Source organism: Saccopteryx bilineata, chromosome 10 (assembly GCF_036850765.1).
Source record: "Saccopteryx bilineata isolate mSacBil1 chromosome 10, mSacBil1_pri_phased_curated, whole genome shotgun sequence".
NCBI classification, from domain to species: domain Eukaryota; kingdom Metazoa; phylum Chordata; class Mammalia; order Chiroptera; family Emballonuridae; genus Saccopteryx; species Saccopteryx bilineata.
Window position 1 is genome coordinate 65,171,426 of NC_089499.1, and position 20,716 is coordinate 65,192,141.

A 20,716-nucleotide genomic window follows, 5' to 3' on the forward strand; every position below is an offset into this window, starting at 1 on the left:
GCTGTAGCAATTAGTGGTTGTGTTTAGCTGTGCTACAGACTCAGTGGTGGAGATTAAAGATTAATTTATGGCAGTATTCTGGTGGAGTTGGGTTGCTGGCAACTACTCTGACTATAGGTGGGCTGCGCTTGTTGTTTCAATTGCCAAAAATTCACCTCCACCTTAGGCAATTTTTTAGGCTTCCTCGGGAATGTTATATTTGCTACTTATAACTGAAGGATGCTTAATTGATAAAATTACCCATTCAGATGCTCAGTTTCCCTCAGGAGTGGGCTGGTTCAGGGCCTTGCCACTCTAAGAGACCCTGAGACGATCTGTTCAAACATCGTCTCCTACCAGCCTGAATCCTGGACCAGACAGCAAGGATGAAGTATAATTCTTGGGCTTTACCACAGACCTACTGAATCAGAATCTACTCCCTAACAAGATCATAGATGTTCCCTATGCACATTAAAGATGAGAAATGCCACTCAGTTTACATTAAATTGTCCCAGTATAAAAACCATCTGAGGTGCTTGCTGGGCATACAGCTTCCTGATTCTGTATACAGATTCCCACTGTATTGGGTCTAGGATGGTGACTGCATGTTTGTATAACAAATGCCTTGCTTTTCCTGAGAGAAAGTAATAGTTCTCTCCTCAAACACATTAGTTGTTGGTCCTAGTGGCACATTAGAATTATCTGGTGAGTTTCTTAAAAGGACTGAAGCCAGGAATGCCCTCATAAACAATTGCATTCACCAGGGATGAGGTGATGGGCAAGTACTGTGCCACTGACTGATGTACAGCCACTGTCCCAACCACGGTTCTCAGAGGCAGTGCTCCCAGTCAGCGATCCTCAAAGAGCACATCCTTGGACCATTAGCACCTGCAGGACCTGGGAATGTGTCAGAAATGCACATTTGAGGGGACTACCTTCTAAAGCGACTGAGATAGAAACTTTGGAGGTGATCCCAGTTTTTTGTGTTTCACTAAATTTTTCAGACAAAACTGGCTACCTAATTTGTGGAGCTGGTGCCAAATGAAAGCACAGGAGTCCTGTGCAGAAATTATTGAGAATTTTAAGATGTTGACAGCACAACATTGAACCAAATATAGAATCATCTAAGCACACACCCACCAAGCTGGCTGTGCCTTCCTATGGTTATGGCGCACAGTAAACTTTGAGAATTCTGGTCTTCTTCAGGTAGTAGCTTGTGTTTCTGCTTCCTAGCGTGGTCCAGCAACCCTGGGAGGCAGACTCTGTTACCTTCATTCCCACTGTACAATGGGGAAACAGTACCAAGGCCAAAGGCCACTGGTATAGGTTGAATATTTTGGCTATCAGCTGCCTGCCTTTCTTAACCCTTCTTCCTGCTGCAGTAACTATTAACCCAGAAACCATCCTTATTCTTAACTCTGTGAGTGAGGACCATAGATGAAAAAAAAAAAAGCCACATACTAACACTGACAAGCTCAGGGGACGCCTGCATGATGGTCCTGCAAACTCAGAGACATAAAGTAACTGCATAGAATGGTCCAACATGGAAACTTCCTATCTAGAAGCAGGCCACAGCAGGTAATCCTGTCCTAGGTTGGAATCTTCCCTGACAAAGGTCAATCTTTACCTTACCTGAGCTATCCATTGTCTTTTTGCCTCTAGGATAGCACATCTTTGGAATGTCAAGGTGCAAATCTCCTCATTGTTATTGTTATCATGTTAATTGTTGGCTGTTAATTATCCTATACCCACAAATGTAAAATAATTATGTGTCTATTGGTTTTACTTAAAACATTTTTTATTGATTGATTTTATTTTACTTTATTTTATTTTGTTCATTATTATTAATTTATTTACTCATTTTAAAGAAGAGAGACAGGGAGATAGATAAAGAGAGAGAGATAGAAGGGGGAGGAGCAGGAAGCATCAACTCCCATATGTGCCTTGACCAGGTAAGCTCAGTGTTTCGAACTGGTGACCTCAGCATTCCAGGTCGACACTTGATCCACTATGCCACCACAGGTCAGGCCTATTTATTGATTTTATTTTTTAGAGAGAGGGAAAGAGGAGAGATAGAGAGAAAGAAAATTGATTTGTTGATTCACTTACTTATGCATTCATTGGTTGATCTTGTATGCTCCCTGACTGAGAATCAAGACCACAACCTTGGTGTATAGCAGGGGTCGGGAACCTATGTCTCGCAAACCAGATGTGGCTCTTTTGATGGTTGCATCTGGCTCGCAGATAAATCTTTAATAAAAAAAAAAGTAATAACTTAAAAAATATAAAACATTCTCATGTATTACAATCCATTCATTTCCTACCGCTCATGTTCATGGTTGCGGGTGGGCTGGAGCCAATCACAGCTGTCCTCCAGGACAACACCAAATTTTTATTGGATAATGCGTAAGGTACACGGGTCATGGTATGGCTCTCACAGAATTACATTTTAAAATATGTGGTGTTCATGGCTCTCTCAGCCGAAAGGGTTCCTGACCCCTGCTGTATAGGGATGGTGCTCTAATCAATCGATCTACTCCATTTGTTTTACTTTTTATCCATTCCCAAAGCTTTCCCTGCTTTGCCTTCTCCTGCCTGCTGCTGTATACGTAACCCTCTTATGTCTTGCCCTTTGAATCTGATGTATAAAATAAATGGTAAAATTGCCATTTTCTGGATGATTTCTCAGTCTGTTGAGATTTGCTTCCTCGCAGTTGTCAGTTGGGCTCAAATAAACTCATAAAAAATTCTTAGGTTTGTATGTTTCTTATGTTCACAGAGGAAAAGTATTAATATTTTTTTTAGCCCTTATAACCCTCATGAACCCCAGATCTGAATTTTGAGTAACATAAATTGTGCTATAGCTCCAATTCTTTTTGTTTTCTTTTGCATGTTGTGTTCTCCCAGAGCCAGCTCTGAGAGGAGACTGGAGAGCAGGAAATTTTTTTGGATCAAAATTTGGGGAAGGAGGGAGAGAAGTGTGCTGGGCAGATGAGAGGTGGAGCTGCGAGGTGGTCACAAAGAAGGCTTCAGCCTGCACGCCAGGGGGGTTTCTGCTAGCAGCCTCTTCAGAGTCTACAGGGCTGCTGCAAGCCTGTTCGTTCCCCACATCTAGGTAACAACCAGAGCTTTGCTAATTAACATCCATAATATCAGACGAATTTTGTGTGCATGCATGTAAAGACTGATCTGTGACCAGCCTCATGAATATTAGAAGTAAGTGGCCCTGACTGGTTGACTCAGTGGATAAAGCGTTGGTCCAGCTTATGGACATCCTGGGTTTGGTTCCTGGTCAGGGCACATAAGAGAAGCAACTGTTTGCTTCTTTCCTCCTCCTTCTCCCGCTTCTCTCTCTCTTTCCCTCCAGCTGCCAGTGGCTTGCTTGTCTCAAGCATTGGCCTGGGCACTGATGATAGCTGAATGGGTCAGACTCAGTTGCTAAAAATAGCTTGGTTGAATCAAACATCTGCCCCAGATGGGGGGCCGGGAGGTGGGGTTGCTGGGTGGATCCCAGTCCCAGCACATGCAGGAGTCTGTCTATCTCCCCTCCTCTCACTTAAAACAAAATAAAACAAAACTGAAGTGTGTTTTCATTGGTGTAATCAAAGGTACCGTATTTCCCCATGTATAAGATACACCCTTTGTTGAAAAATTTAGGGTCTGAAAACTGCATCTTAGACAGTGGTTGTAGATTTTTTTAGTTTCATTTTCCTCTTTTTCTCCCTGATGAAGAGTTGCATGAATTTTATGATGAATAAAACTTGAGTTCAATAACTTTATGCAATACATTTTTTTTCAAATTTTGGGCCCCCAAATTAAGTGTGCATCTTATAAATGGGAGAGTCTTATACATGGGGATATACAGTATTCACAATATCTAGATGGCTTAAATCTGTTAGTGATGACATGCCACATGTTTTCATGAGTAGCTTATAAGAAGTCAGGGAGTCTAAAGGGTTTACTGTGATTTTACTCACTAGGCAAAATCACTGAAGGCTCCCATGAAAAAAACATTTTATGCCAAGGAGTGGTTGTAACAAAATAGGTCTTTTGAACTGTTTTTGTGCTCACTTGTTAATGGTTAATAACCCTCCTTATGTATGGTAAAGAGTCCCTTTCTTTAAAAGTCAAAAACAAAGTTGTACAAGATTTGGCTAACCCTCCACACCTCATCCTTCTTCAGTGGCTGCTCTGTACACAGGCACACCAGGTTTAATCGTGCTTCACAGGTGTTGCTCTCCTTCCTTCCTCCCTTCCTTCCTTCCTTCCTTCCTTCCTTCCTTCCTTCCTCCCTCCCTCCCTCCCTCCCTCCCTCCCTCCTCCTTCCTTCCTTCCTTCCTCCCTTCCTCCCTCCCTCCCTCCCTCTTCCTTCCTTCCTTCCTTCCTTCCTTCCTTCCTTCCTTCCTTCCTTCCTTCCTCCCTTCCTTCCTCCCTCCCTCCCCCTTCCTTCCTTTCTTCCTTCCTCCCTTCCTCCTCCCTCCCTCCTCCTTCCGTCCTTCCTCCCTCCCTCCCTCCCTCCCTCCCTCCCTCCCTCCCTCCCTCCTCCTCCTTCCTTCCTTCCTTCCTTCCTTCCTTCCTTCCTTCCTTCCTCCCTTCCTTCCTCCCTCCCTCCCCCTTCCTTCCTTCCTTCCTTCCTTCCTTCCTTCCTTCCTTCCTTCCTTCCTTCTTCCCTCCCTCCCCCCTTCCTTCCTTCCTTCCTTCCTTCCTTCCTTCCTTCCTTCCTTCCTTCCTTCCTTCTTTCCTTCCTTCCTTCCTTCCTCCCTCCCTCCCTCCCTTCCTCCCTCCCTCCCTCCCTTCCCCCTTCCTTCCTTCCTTCCTTCCTTTCTTCCTTCCTTCCTTCCTCCCTCCCTCCCTCACTTTCTCCCTCCCTCCCTTCCCCCTTCCTTCCTTCTTTCCTTCCTTCCTTCTTTCCTTCCTTCCTTCCTTCCTTCTTTCCTTCCTTCCTTCCTTCCTCCCTCCCTTCCTCCCTCCCTCCCTCCCTTCCCCCTTCCTTCCTTCCTTCCTTCCTTCCTTCCTTCCTTCCTTCCTTCCTTCCTTCCTTCCTTTCTTCCTTCCTTCCTTCCTCCCTCCCTCCCTCCCTTTCTCTCTCCCTCCCTTCCCCCTTCCTTCCTTCCTTCCTTCCTTCCTTTCTCCCTCTCTCCCTCCCCCTTCCTTCCTTCCTTCCTTCCTTCCTCCCTCCCTCCCTTCCTCTTTCTTTCTTTCTTTCTTTCTTTCTTTCTTTCTTTCTTTCTTTCTTCTTTCTTACTTTCTTTCTTTCTAACACAAATTGAAGGCAAGAACAGCAAAAAGAATACAAAGTACTTAATTGCAATACTCACTTAACTTTGGTGAGTCTAAGAACTTATGAAACCTCTGAATTGTGCCTGAATACTGTGGAAGAACCCAGAGCTGTCCCTCAACCCAACTGTCTTTGGCCAACTAGTAGCTGGGTACTCAGTCAGGTACTGTATACATGTACTTCATTAAATGCCCAGGGCAAGCCTAGAAGTTAAGTACTGTTGTTATATTCATTTGATTAGTGAGAAACCAAGGGTCAGAGTGATTTAGTAACTCACCCTAACGTCCTCTCCCCTGACCAAACCAGGACTGGATCCTAGTCTGTATGTCCCGGGCCTGCACCCCTCTCTGGTAATGCTGCCTGCCAGAGGGCTGTCTGCAAAGGCAGAACAGGAGTGTAGTGGGACTCGTGCTTCCCAGCTGGCTGTTTCCTGTTCCCATGTTCCCTTGTGCTAATACACTAGGAGAGAGCTATGCTTGCACACATGTATGGCATATCTCTCAAAGTATTCAGCCAGTCAATCCATGTGTCATGAATTTCACCCATTTCACAAGTGGGAGTTCATTTCTAATATTCATCAAGCTGGTCAACAGGCCTAGATTTTTTTAATAAACAAACCGGACTCATTTCTGACTCTGTGGATGTGAAGGCTACTGCTCTGTCAAGAGCCATATGTCTACATGACCCTCAGGAACGTCCTTTGACCTGTCCGAGCTTTCCCTTCTTCTTCCAAAATAGAAATTGTCCCTCCTGCAGGTTTATGTTATAATGTGGATATGTTAAGCAGTGTAAAGTGGGATACCAGGGTGATAGAGCTAATTGTAAGAACACTAAAAATTGGCGAACATGCCCCTGGAGGAAGCACCTGTGCCCAGACAAGAGCATCAGAGAGCCCTGGCCGGTTGGCTCAGCGGTAGAGCGTCGGCCTAGCATGCGGAGGACCCGGGTTCGATTCCTGGCCAGGGCACACAGGAGAAGCGCCCATTTGCTTCTCCACCCCTCCGCCGCGCTTTCCTCTCTGTCTCTCTCTTCCCCTCCCGCAGCCAAGGCTCCATTGGAGCAAAGATGGCCCGGGCGCTGGGGATGGCTCTGTGGCCTCTGCCTCAGGCGCTAGAGTGGCTCTGGTCGCAACATGGCGACGCCCAGGATGGGCAGAGCATCGCCCCCTGGTGGGCAGAGCGTCACCCCATGGCGGGCGTGCCGGGTGGATCCCGGTCGGGCGCATGCGGGAGTCTGTCTGACTATCTCTCCCCGTTTCCAGCTTCAGAATAATGAAAAAAAAAAAAAAAAAGAGCATCAGAGAGCGTATGCTTCCTGGGCCTTTGTATGAGCAGAACTGGACTGTGGCCTGTGGGAGGAGAAGCGACTTTGAAATTGGCGCATCCTGGTATAGAATATGACTTTTAGTCCCTGCCCCACACCCTCGGCACTCCCCACTGTGGTGCACAGACACCTATCTGGGGCTTCTCTGGCCAAGGGGTACCCTCAGCTCACACACAAGCCAGGCTGAATGTGCTGGGGTTTGATCCACCAAGAGCAGCCTTAGCAAAGATAAATGGGAGTTGGTGGACAAACACCTGGCTTCCTTGCCTGGTGGGACTAAGCCCCATTGCCTACAAAGATAACATACTCACTTATGCACTCCACTGACCTTCTTCCCTATGGCTGTGCTTCCTCATTTCCTGCCAGGGCTCCTGGGAACCACTTCTCAAATGAACTATTAGCACTCAAATATTTGTTTCAGAGTCTACTTCTGTGGGAACCAAGATACCTGCTTTAAATCCCTGCCACTGACCTTTTGTAGGTCTTTGGGCCCATCAGTCTGGTCATCTGAACTTGAGCAAGATTAGACTAATGAGAGGATAAAAGTAAAACAAATGTCACAAGACAGTTGTGAACATTCAAGAAAATACTTTGTGTAAATAATTGAGAATAGCATCTGGCATGCAGCAGGCACTCAGTAAGTGCTAGCATTGTTGTTGTTGTTGTTATAACCCATAGCTCCTGAAATTTTCTTGGCTGAGTCTCAATCCAATCTGACAGCTCTAGCTTTTAAAAACCTCAGATTTACCCTGGCTACGGTGCCCTGGTTACTCCAGGGGGTCTAATTCATTTGTTCATTTAACATGTCTTTATCAAATATTGACTTAACATATATTATATCAAAAACATAGTGCAATAGTAGATCTAAAGAATAAGATGTGGTCACTGTCCCCCCAGGGAGATAAGAGATATCCATGCATAGCAACAGTCTAAGACAAATTGTGTTTAAATACCCTCGTGTACGTGCCAATAAAGTAGACAATGAGTTGAAAGGATGGTGAGGGTAATTGTATCTGGTGTGAAAGAGAGAGGAGGTGGTATTAGAAGTGGGTTTTGATAGCTGGGTAGGATTTCAGTAGAGGAGATGAAGGGGAGGGATGTGAGAAAGGGAGGATGATCCTGGGGTTCTGGAGAGCTCATTTATCTCTCAGGAGAGGTCGAAGATTAACGACCCTCCATCTCTGAGAATGAACGGGACAGGACATTCTCCCAAGAAAGTGATTATTATTTACTATTATTACTCTGCCTAGCACACAGTGCTTACTGTGCGCCAGAAAGTACTGCAGTGGTGCTGCATAAGTTAACTCATTTCACCCTGTGTTCAAAGTCAGTTCAGCTGTTAGCTCCACTTTCCCGTCAAGGAAGCTGACATGCAGGGTTTGGTGTCTTGTCCCACGTCACTCAGGCACCAAGTGGAGGGCAGACATAAAAATCCAGGCAGTTTTGTTCTAGGATTTACACTCTATACTGCCTCTCAAGAATGTCACCTTCTGCCTGACCAGGTGGTGGCACAGTGGATAGAGCATTGGACTGGGATGCCGAGGACCCAGGTTCAAGACCCAGAGGTCGCCAGATGGAGAGCGGACTCATCTGATTTGAGCAAGGCTCACCAGCTTGAGCCCAAGGTCGCTGGCTCGAGCAAGGGGTTACTCAGTCTGTTGAAAGCCCATGGTCAAGGCACATATGAGAAAGCAATCAATGAGCAACTAAGGTGTCACAATGCGCAATGAAAAACTAATGATTGATGCTTCTCATCTCTCTGTTCCTGTCTGTCCCTGTCTATTCCTCTCTCTGACTCTCTCTCTGTCTCTGTAAAAAAATGAAAATAAAATAAAATTTTAAAAAAGAATGTCACCTTCTCAGGACTTTAAGGGCCTATGTGGCTGTGATACTGACAAGATACTAGATAGGACACTGAAAGCAAACCCTTGAGCCCCATAGACAAGGTTTCCCAAGGATGGAGATGGTTCTGCAAGTTTCAGGTTACCCCCCACCAGCCCACCCATCCCCACTGGTTTCAAAGCCTGGCTTTGCCCCTACCCAGGGCCCCTTTCAGCAGGCCCCATGGGGGAAGTATCCATGGCTTGTGGTGGCTGCAGTTGGCACTCAGGACCCACATGTATGAGGAGCCCGGTGGGAGGCTGTGGCAAGTGTCTGTCTCCAGAACGCAGCCTGACGTGCCTCAGATAGTGATGATGTTGCTGGTTTGATTCAAATGAAAACAGGGCAGTATTTTCCTGTCTGTTCGTTTTTGCTGGATACTCAAATTTTATTTCTCCCCAACAAGGTGAGCAGCAGGTGTTGGTTTTATTCCTCTAGGAGGGAGAGAGAGGAATGTGCAGAGGCTCTAACTAGAGAGTGAAGTGACTGATTTATTATTTTTTTATTCAGGCTGTGAGGAACTACAGAAAATCTCTGGGGCAAGGAAGAACACAACTGGGAGCCTCTGGCTTCTCCAGCACAGAGTTCACAGGAGGACCAAAGCTGCCAGCTGACATGCTTTATTCATCCTGCTGGTGTTTAAAAAATGTTTATAAATAGATGATGATTTTTTTTTTGAGAGAGAGAGAGAGAGAGAGAAAGAGAGAAGGAGGGACAGACAAGAAGGGAGAGAAAGGAGAAGCATCAACTCATAATTGCAGCACCATAGTTGTTCATTGATTGCTTTCTCACATGTGTCTTGACTGGGGGACTCCAGCCGAGCCAGTGACCCCTTGCTCAAGCCAGCAACCTTTGGGCTCAAGCCAGCAACCATGGGGTCAGGTCTGCAATCCCATGCTCAAGTCAGTAACCCTGTGCTCAAGCTGGTGAGCTCATGCTCATGCCACTGACCTCAGGATTTCAGACCTGAGTTCTCAGTGTCCCACACCGACATTCTATCCACTGCAGCACCATCTGGTGAGGCGAATGCTGACACTTTTTTTAAGGGAAAGATTACACATAAGATTGTGTCCAGAAATTTTAAGATCTGGGCCCAAATCCCAGAAAGTCATCAATCTGGGGAGGTGAGCAGAGGCTTTTCAGACAGCTGAACAGTCACTATACACTGGTTTCAGCTACCTCTATTACCTCTCTGGCTCCCATCAACATTTCCATTTGTGATCCCAGGTGGAAAAAAAGCCCTTCCACCTAGGATGCTCAGAAAGGGCTCTGCCCACAGATCGCAATTCAGCAAGCTGGCAAATGTGGAGGTGGCCAGCGAGGGGCCTTCTAGAATGGGTCTTATGGCATATTGAGTTGCCCATCAGAAACCCATTAGAACACAACGTGATGTGTCTCTGAGTAAGGGACAAGGCTGCAGTCAGAAACAGGTTCCTGGAGCATGCTATCCAGTATAATTGTCTACACTTTTTAAAACCCTAAGCAAATGAGAGTGGAGACTGAAAACTACCCTCCAACAGCTCATTGTAAAGGATGTGGAGAGAAATTGGAAGAGGCAAGGGAAGGAACAGCAGTGGTAAAGAAGGAAAAGTTGTTACAAAGTGATTGAAGACAGGCCAATAGTGTGTGAGAAGCCACTGGAAATCCATTTGAGCTCCTGGCCTGATCAGGCCATTCCAGACAAAGGGCAGGGCCATCAGTCCAGCCACTGCTTTGCCTCAGGGGATGTGATGGGGGCTCTGTGGGCAGTGAGCTCACAGAGACAGTGCCTTAGGGTGCCAAGTATGAGGAATTTGAAGGCAGTTAAGATCATTCTTAACCCTGACTGTTGGTTTTGGGGTTCTTTTTTGTTGTTGTTGGGTTTTGGTTTTTGTTTTTTTGTGGTTATGTGACTTTGGATAGGTTATTTAACTTCTCTGAGTCACATTTGCCTCATCCATTAAATGAGGTTAATATGACAAATGCAAAGGCTGGTGCTAGAAGTCACAACAAGCACTAAGGGCTGCTTTCTGCAGCCCTAATGCCATAAAAGATATAAACTGGACCATCCCCAGACGAAGGTAGAATTCATGACCCTCTAGCTATCTCAGGTGGCAGTTGAAAGGGTTTATCAGCAGGTTCTGTTTAGTTCCTACTGAGGAAAGGCAGGAAGACTGTCCCTTGCAAGGTCCTCAGAGTGTCCTAAGTGTCCACACAGGTTTGTTGCAAGAATTCAGTCAAAGAGAAGGGCACCATAGGCCCCTAGGATTCTCCAGGCTCTTGGCACTGGCTGTGAGCTCACTTGTTGGGTGGCCATGCTGGTCGTCTGACCCCACAGTAGTTCTCTGCACTTGTGCTGGTCCCCAGAGGCTGGCACCAGTGTGCCTCACCCATTGTCTTTGTTTGGACATCCCTAAGAGCAGGGCCTCAGGTCAAGGCTTCAGTACTGCTAGTTTTTTTAAAGGTTGTGGTAAACATAAAGACATCTATTCAGATCCTGCTTCAAGAACAGGGGGGTTGTCCCTAATGTAGAGAGAGAGCTGCTGTGTCCTCACAGGTCTTACCTGTCTCTCCTGGGGAGCTAGCATCCTGTCACCCACACCCAGAGACTGGGTGAGGTGGGGGTGGCCATTCAACTCCCCACTAGACACCTGGGACTTGCTCCAATCTTCCTAATGGGCTGCCCAAGTCTTTGTTGACCCCACACCACATCTCAGTTTATCCCTCTGCCCAACCCTGCTTATTCCCTTTTTTTCACAGGTGTTGATTGCCTAATAAACATCTTGCACCCCAAATTTCATCTCGGAGTTAGCCTCCAGAAAACTCAACCTATGGCGTGGCTGGCCTCAGAACTCTGGGGTAAGGGAGCAGGAACAGAGGGAAAGTCAATATTAGAGTGTGTTCTCAAAGCCAAAGATTCTTCTAGGACCTTTGACAAGGGTCCAAGATGTGCTCCAGGAACTGTGCCTTGGGGGCACTTGCCCATAAAATGTTCTGCCTGCCCTGCAGTCCTGGGTTTTATTTATGCACTGGCTGAGAGGACCCTCACCTTTGAGAAGCCCCTGAGCAAAAATGGATGCATTAGTGGCAGGGTGCTCTCAGAGTGAGTCTGAGCTGGGGAGGAATTTCAACATGGCTATGGCTGGATGGCGCAGAAGGCCCAGGGGCATAGTACAGGGCACCCACAAACACCAGCTAGAGATGAGGTGCTTGGGCCAAGCAAAGGCACCAGAAGGAGTTCAGAGGATGGCAGGAGAAGGAAGTGGCTTGTTCCTGCCCCTCCCCTTCCTGCCTGCACAGCAGCACTCAGCCAGTGGCTGTGGCTGTGGCCCCATCTGCTCCCTTGGGCTCCAGCCCTCCCCTGGGCTCAGAAACACTAGCCGTTCAGCACCTTCAGGCCAAGGAACACAAGGGTTTCTGGAGGTTGGTAGTCTCAAGTGTCTCCACCTCCCCTAAGGACCCCTTTCCCCCTGCCCACATGTTTGTTAATGGTCTCTTCATCAAAAGGTCTTTGGTTGAACACTTTGTGGGGACCCAGGCTGATACAATGGGCCGGGCCAGCCCTTGAGGCCGATAACCTGTCCTTGAACTGTTTTCTGGGCCAGCCCCAGCCTCTCTCGCCCCAGCCCCTCTCATCCAGCAGCCAGTTTGGGTCCTTTGTCTGGCTTACTTATGTTGGACTCCACTACGTGTAGGTAAATTTACGCCCTCTTTCTTCACAGCTTTACCTTTTAATTTGAAAGAGAAACAAAACATTTCTAGAAAGCTGTGATCTGTTTTCCTTTCACAAACACTAGTTTTGTATATCAGAGGCATTGTCTTTCATGACTACTGAATTCGTGAAAATGGCCTTCGAGTGCCTATGCAAGGAGGTAAAGTCTGAACATCAGCTCTTTCTCTTTGTATTCCTGCTCCACAACCTTAACCCTCAGCCAGGAAGATGGAGCTCTCTGGCTAGGTAGAAAAGAGACCATTGAAAGAAAACGTGAAAGAAAGAAAGAAAGTAAAAAAGAGATGGTACTTCATTTCAAGAGACTTTTCTCCCAGCAGTTACTTTCAGCAGGTGAGAGGGAGGGACAGTGGCGACAGATGTTTGTTGAGTAACAGCTTCTCAACCCCTGTCCTCAACACACATTCTCCAGAAATTCTGCAATGTCCTCTGAGTACATTTATTCAGCATATTGAGCTAGTGCCTACTGCATGCCAAGTGGTCAGTGTCAGGGAACAAGAAGGCACGACCCAGCCCTGCCCTGGAGCCAGAGGTCAGTGACTCAGAATGTGAGCTGTGCACTTGGGAGTCCCTCAGAGATCTGTGTGGATTGATTCATACATTCCCAGGTTCGTTGCCTCACTCTTCAGGGAGGACCTGGTTGGCCACTGATGTCCCTGCTCCTTTTTCTCTTATTTCTTTGTTTATGGCCAGATTATCCTAAAATGGAAGCTTCATGAGAATAAGAATTTTTCCTTTTCTTTCCCCAGATTTCTTTTTTCTCTGCAGTATTTTCAGAACAGCACATGTCACATAGTTGGTGCTCAGGTAATTTTTTATTGAATGAACGAACCACACCAAGTGCTAATAAGCATGAGGTTAAGAGACAAACAGCCTCACATAGAAGTGACCATCGGACTGATCAGAAGGCATTAAACTAGGTCTGAAGGAGTAGGAACTAATGCATGTAGGGAGCACAAGCATGTGCAAAGGCCCTGAGTGAATGGGAACGTGGTGGGTGGGTTTAGGGAACTGAAAGGAGCTCATTGACATTTAAACACAGAAGCTAGGACAGAAATGTAATAGAGTTAACAGCTGACACTTAGAACTGCTCACGAAGTATTGGGAACCATTACAATCTTCACACAACTTTGGGAGAAAGGTACTGTAATCATATCCATTTTAGAAATGAAAAAAAATCAAGGCCCAGGTAGTTAAGGCAATTTGTGCAAATCTCAACCCTAATGAGTAGCAGAATTAGAATTTAAACATGGTATTTTGACTTCAAAGCCTATCATATTAACCCCTATGGTTTTCAGACTCTAGTGGGAGGAGTTGTACGGACCAGCACAAGCAGGACCTTAGAGTGACATTGAATCCTGGTTGGGGGCCAGGGAGGAGCAGGTAGATACAGGCTGTGTACCCCCTCGAGTGGTCCTCACAGACCGCCTACCCCTGCACTGCCCACCCCCAGCTTTCCAGAGCCACACCTGTTCTACTTGGATGGGCTGTCAAAAATATGTTTTCTGTTTCTACACAGGATGGGCAAAACCAATCTAAACTCCCTGAAGGTTTGGCTATGTCTCAAAAAGATCCCTTCAGAAATTGTTATCGAGCTAGTGCTCTGTACTCTGGGATAATGGGTTATAATAAAAGGCATCCTTTTCAGGGCAGTAAGGGTGGTTCCTAACCTTGGTTGTCCACTAAAATCACCTGGGAAGCTTTTTAAATGTCCCTATGTCCAGATCACACCCCACCAATTATGCTAAAATCTTTAGTGTGAGACCCAGGCATCAGGGAAGCCCCATGTGTAATGAAGTTTGAGAATCAAAGCCCCTTGATACTGGAAAGGTGGACCTAAGTGACCAGCAGCATCAGCCTTCATGGGAGTGAGTTAGAAATGCAAAACTCAGGCTCAACCCCAGACCTGCTGATTTAGAATCTGCATTTTAATAAGGTGATTTCTGACCATATGAAGGCTTGAAAAATATTGCTCTAGAACTATACTGTCCAATACTGTAGCCACTGAACACATGTCTTTTATTATTATTATTGATTAAAGAGAGAGAGAGAGGAAACAAGAGAGAGGGCGGAGAGAGATAAGAAGCATCAACTTATAGTTGCTTCACTTTAGTTGTTCACTGATTGCTTCTCATACATACTTTGACAGCAGGGGGTAGAGGGGACTCAAGCTGAACCAGGGACCCCTTGCTCAAGGCAGCGACCCCTTGCTCAAGCCAGTGACTTTGAACTCAAGCCAGCAACTTTGGACTCAAGCCAGCAATCTTAGACTTCAAGCCTTTGGGTTTAAACCAGTGACCATGGCATTATGTAGATGATCCCATGTTTAAGCTGGTGAGCCTGTGCTTAAGCTGACCTGCCCACACTCGAGCTGGTGATCTCAGAGTTTTGAACCAGGGATCTCAGCATCCCAGGTCAATGCTTTACTGCACCACCATCAGTCAGGTTTTGCACTTTGTTTGTTTTATTTTTAATTGATATTTAGTTTTAAATTAAATTAAAATTTTAGCTTCTCTGTCACACTGGCCACATTTCCAGTGCTAAATTTCACATGTGGCCAGTGGCTGCCATCCTGGACAACACAGATACAGACCATTTCCACCACTGCAGAAAGTTTTGTTGGGCAGCATTGAATGCTCTTGAGCATTCTGAAGAGGATGGTAATCAGCCACAGTCTTTTTCTTTTAGGTGTTAAGATAATACTGACAATGCCGCCCCCTCGGATGGGCCAAAACTGAGATGTAAGAACACACTTCCTAATAAGCATGTGTCAGAGAGAGCTTAGCAACCAGATGTGACTGATTTGTGACTCTAGGTGCAAATACAAAAAGCAGGCATTCTGTCAGCTGAGCAATAGCCAAGCTGCAGTGTCATTAGGATGCAGAGTATATTGTTTTCTTCATGGGAGGGAGAGTTCAGTCCCTTCAGTAAAACCCTTCCTTCTTTGGTAAAGGCCAGGGGATGTTTCTCTATCTCCAGGGACATCTGGCTGCTGTCAACAGGATGATGATGTGTGACGATGGCAGGCCACCCCAGCAGTGGGAAGGAACACATGATTCCCTGAGAGAAATTTGTGCTCCACGTAGAGGGCCACTGTGCCAGCTGGCAGGAGGTAAGAAGCAGCCCTGGGCAAGCAGGTCATTTACTACATGCACAAGCCTTTGGGTGCTCTCCTCCTAAATTACCGGGGGACAGGAGCGAGTGAAGAGGACGAAAGAGAAAAGTGAGAAACACAACCAAGAGCATGTCACCACCTAGCAACACGTGCCGTTGGTGTTGTTGAAATTTTTATAACATTTCAGCCACTAAGGCTGAGTTGATAGTGTTAAGTTACAATGCTTTACATTTTGAAGTTGTTTTGTGGTTGGCCCTCTGACTATCTCAGGAAGAAATCAGAGCAGGTTACACCGTCTCCTTTGCAGGAGAGTAAAACCAGAGGGATCACGTAATTGTTCTAAGGTCACACAGCTACTAGTAAATTGAAGACTTAAAAGTGATCCTCATTTATTCATTTATTTCTAACTATTTATTGAGAATCCTGCTAAGGGCTTGGCTCTTAGTATGGGTGCTTCTGTGTATATAGTCTCTGTTTTCAGGAGCTTGGATTTGATGGAGGCTGACAGAAAAAAAATAAAGCAAATTAACAAATAAAATAATCATACATGATGGGAAATGCCATTAAAGAAAACAGAAAACAAACCCCAGGGGCCAAACATAAAAGAAGTAGGAGAGGGATGGGCACTTTGACAGGCTGGTTTGCAAAGGCTTCCCTGAAGAGGGGACCTGCAGAATGAGAGGTACCCAGCCAAAGCGGGAGGGGGGGAGGACATCCCAAGTGGAAGGAGCTGTGGAAGCAAAGGCTGAGGCAGGAAGACACTGACCGTTGTGGGCCATCCGAGGAAGGCCGGCCTGCTGCAGCCAAAACCGACTGCCCACTGCCTCTACCTCCCTTGTGTCCCCCCCCGCAACCCTAGAGCTAAGGGGGACTTGTGTTCTCACCAGTTCCTCCTCCCCTGGCCCTCTGCGCCAGTCATTTCTGCCAACCTCGTTTCAACATTTTGTGCTGTAACAGGAGGTCTAGAAAATTGGAAAGAAGAACAATAAGACTTCCAAGACCCTGAAGCTGGGGTGCCAGTGAAAGTTGCATTAGAAGGTTGAGAATGAAAATGTTCAGAGGTTGCCAGTTCGAAGCCTGGGGCTTCCCTGGTAGAGGCACATATAGGAGTTGATGCTTCTTGATCCCCCCCTCCCACTTTTCTCTCTCTCTCTAAAAAAATAAATAAAATCTTAAAAAATATATAAAAAGGGTTCAGAGGTTCCCGGGCAGCGGCAACTGTGGGGAAGGGGCAGAGAAGCTGCAACAGGAGCCCTTCCTCCCATTTTAGAGGTTACTTTTGGCTCTGTCTCTGTGTTTTCTTAGACAAACGATTACCCAGAGACAGTATTTCATGGGCTCTGGAGTTTACACAGGTTACTATGAACTATGCCAAGGCTTGACCCCCTACTGATAGCCCTGCAGAATTTCTCACAAGACTGTCTGATAAAGACAGCTCCTGCAGACAGAGGTGTAAGCTGACGTGGCACAATACAATTTTTTTTTTTTTACAGAGACAGAGAAAGGGACAGATAAGGACAGACAGGAAGGGAGAGAGATGGGAAGCATCAGTTCTTCATTGTGGCACCTTAGTTGTTCATCAATTGCTTTCTCATATGTGCCTTGACAAGGGGGCTACAATAGAGCAAGTGACCCCTTGCTCAAGTCAGCTACCTTGGGCTCAAGCCAGAGACCTTGGGCTTCAAGCCAGAGACCTTGGGCTTCAAGCCAGTGACCTTTGGGTTCAAGCCAGTGACCATGGGGTCATGTCTATATCCCATGCTCAAGCCAGTGATCCTACACTCATGCTGGTGAACCTGTGCTCAAGCTGGATGAGCCCGTGCTCAAGCCGGCGACTTCAGGACTTCAAACCTGGGTCTTCTGCATCCCAGTCCAATGCTCTATCCACTGAGCCACCACTTGGTCAGGCTCAATTATTTTTTTGTAGATGAAAACACTCCAATACTCACACTCTGATTTACCCAGCATAACATCTTCAGTGACCATTGCATTTGGGAATATTAACTTACTGGATGAATCTGTGTACATTGTGAGGTTGGCCCTTGCTATATCAGATTAAGAGGAGAAACAGAAGTAATAATCCTTATAATAAGTGTTTCTTGAGCACTCAGTGTCAGGCACCATGCTAAAAATATTGCATGCATTACTTTATTTAATTCATGTAACAACCCCACAGTATTGGTAGGTACTATTTACATCCCCATTGACAGAAGAAGAAACTGAGGCACAAGCTCTTAGAGTTGGTAGGTAGCACAGTCAGAATTTGAACTCAGTTGGGCCCAGAGTTCATGCTCGTCAGTACTGTAGAAATGGCTTAAGACCCCTAAGGTCTTACCTGACCAAAAATACCACCCGTTTTCACCCCTGTGGTCACAGTACTTAATAAAATGTGACAGTAACGTATAAACACTTATTAAGGGCCCAGCATTGTCCTAAGCACTTTACATGCAGCATCTCATTATGTCTTCTTAATACCTCTTTGGATACATACTATTACTCTTCTCACTTGACAGATGAGGAAATTGAGGCTCAAAAGTAAATTATTTGGTCAGGGTCACCCAGTTAAATAAATAGTAGGGTTGAAATCCAAATTCAAGAGTCTGAACTCTGAATCAACACTGGTCAAATTTTTTGAGTGAAGTCTTGTTTCTCTCAATGGTCCCTTATTAAAATGAACCTCAACCACACAAGAGGTATTTTCAGTCCCTAAAGAATGTTGGAGACACATTTTATCAAAACTTTCTAACCTAGCTTTTACTTTGGGTGGTGATGATCCAGTGACTAGAATTATCTAATTAAACAAGTTCAAGCACACTGATCTCCTAATTAAGGTTACTCACCCTCTGTGCTCTGATCCCCTCTTTGAACTCGCCATGCTCTGTCTAGGTCATCTTACCAGTCTCAGATGTTACATGACCTGCATTTGGATAAATCCTCGACCCACATCTTCAGTCCGACTTGGTTCCATGCCTCCATTTCCTTAGTTCTTCCTGCTCCCAGGATCTTAGATCCCAGGACCTGCCTCCGTAATGAGGCAGAGGCTGGGGTACCTGCCCAGACCCCATGGGGGTCTCTCCTTTCCCCCATGTACCAGCTGCTGCCTGCACTGTTTGCTGCTGAAGACTCCCATCTGAACCTTCCCCAGTGGGTTGCATGTGGGCAATGAGAGCTGCCTCATCAGGAATTGCCTAAACTTCTCAACCCCTATCCCTCTCCTGACTTCAGTCATGGAGATGGAAAAGGGATTCAAGGGGCTATGGACCAGGCATAGCTAATGACTATTCTGAGGCTCTAGTGCTAATTCCTTAGACTTGCAATCATTACCTCTCCAATCTGGCTAGAACCTGGGCTCCTGCTCAGCCACACAGCAATGTCTCAGCCCTCTGTTTTCTAGCCTTGTTGTCTTTGCTCACTCTGGCTCTTCTGCCTGGAATGCTTTCTCTTCCTCAACTATCAAAATTCTACTCATCCTTTGAAGGCGAACAACTTTGGCACTTTTTCTATGAGGCAGTCCGAAAGTATGCCTGCCCTTGCAATGTGGGTTATTGTTAGATATGCATGGGTCTCTAGTCATCATAGTCAAGAACTCATCTTAACTATCTCTAAATGTTATGGGTTGAACTGAGTCCCACTAAAAGTTGTTGAAGTCCTAACCCTCAGTACCTGTGACTGACCTTATTTGGAAATGGAGCTTTTACAGATATAATGAAGTTAACATGAGGTCATTAAGGTCACTCTAATCCAATATATACTGCTCACAAAAATTAAGGAATATTTCAAAACAAATATGAAGCAATAAAATATCCCCTGATTTCTGTGAACAATATATATTGTGTCCCTGTAAGAAGAGGAGTAGAGAGACAGAGACAGACACACACAGAAGGAAGACAACATGAAGATACACAGGGAGACAGTAGAGGCAGAGACTGGAGTGATACATCTACAAGCCAAGGATTGCCGGGGCCACCATGAGCCAGGAGAGAGGCAGAAACAGATTCTCCCCTAGGGCCCTCAGAGAGATAATAGTCCTGCCAAAACCATGATTTCAGACTTCAGTCTTCAGAGCTGTGGGAGAATAAATCTCTGCTATTTTAAGTGACCCAGCTTGTGGCACTTTGTCATAACAACCCTAGAAGACTAATGCATTAAGTATCTTACACAATGCCTTACACACAGTAGGTGTTGAATTCACATGATAGTGGCTTATTTCTCTCACTAGTCCTTTTAGAAACTATTTAATGTTGATGGCAATGTACCTAGCAATAAGTTGGTAGAAACTCAAATTTTCTCTTCTGTTGGCTGGCATTCCATACCTATAAGCTACCCTTTCCCACAAAACAAACAAACAAACAAACAAAAAATCCTTACTAATAAATTCCATATGTATAAAATCTGTGGGGAAAAAGAGGGCTTACATGAATATATTAGTTATATAATGCTATAATACAAACCATTCCATAGTTTAGTGGCTTAAAACCACAATAATCATTTATTATTTGTGAGTTTCTGTGGAACAGAAACTTCTGTGGCTGGGAAGTTCTGACTCAGAATCTCACATGAGGTCACAGTCATATGTCACCCAGAGCTACGGTCATCTGAAGGCTCAACTGAGACTGAAGGACCACTTACAAGGTGGCTCATTGGTGATGAGCAGCTGCTGGCTATTGGCCAGAAGCCACAGTTCTCCTCTAAGACTGAGCTATCAAAGCAGGAGAAAGGTTACAGCTGCTTTGAAAGGTGGAACCTAGCCTTAAAAATCACATATCATCACTCTTTCATGTTCTGTTGTTCACACAGGCCAGTCCTGATTCAATGCGGGAAAGAGTGAGTACCAGGAGGTGAAGATCATTAAGTGCCATCTTGTTCGTCAACACCATAAAAATCTCAACAGAGATGATCTTACTCCCAAGTGAGCAAAAGTTTGATCTTGGCAGGGGTGAAAATATCTTGCTCTTTTTGTATATAAAACACAGATATACATATGGTACATAAACAGATATAGAGTATATCTCTAGTACTAAGATTTCATAGTAAGGGAATTAGGCAATAAAGAAAGTCTTCCTTAGAGAATGATAATGGGAAAAATTAGTTGAGGAACACTGGCTAAAATGTTTTGGTTGCAGGCAGTGAAACCCAATTCAAACTGACTTAAGCAAATACAAAGCCCAGGAGTTTAGGCTTCAGGTATGGCTGGATCCAGGAGTTCAAATACTGTCACCAGGGCATTTTTCACACTGTATTATATGCAAACTGTCTCTAAGCAGCTTTCCATGAGAATTTGTCTCTATGAAAGCCATCACATCCTACTGTCAGCTAAGTACCTTGCCATTCACTGTCCACTCTACTCCTCTTAGCTTTCACAGAAAAATCCCACATTGGCCCATCCTTGAGCAGATAACCATTTGTTCAAGTCCAACTTTGGGGTGTTTTT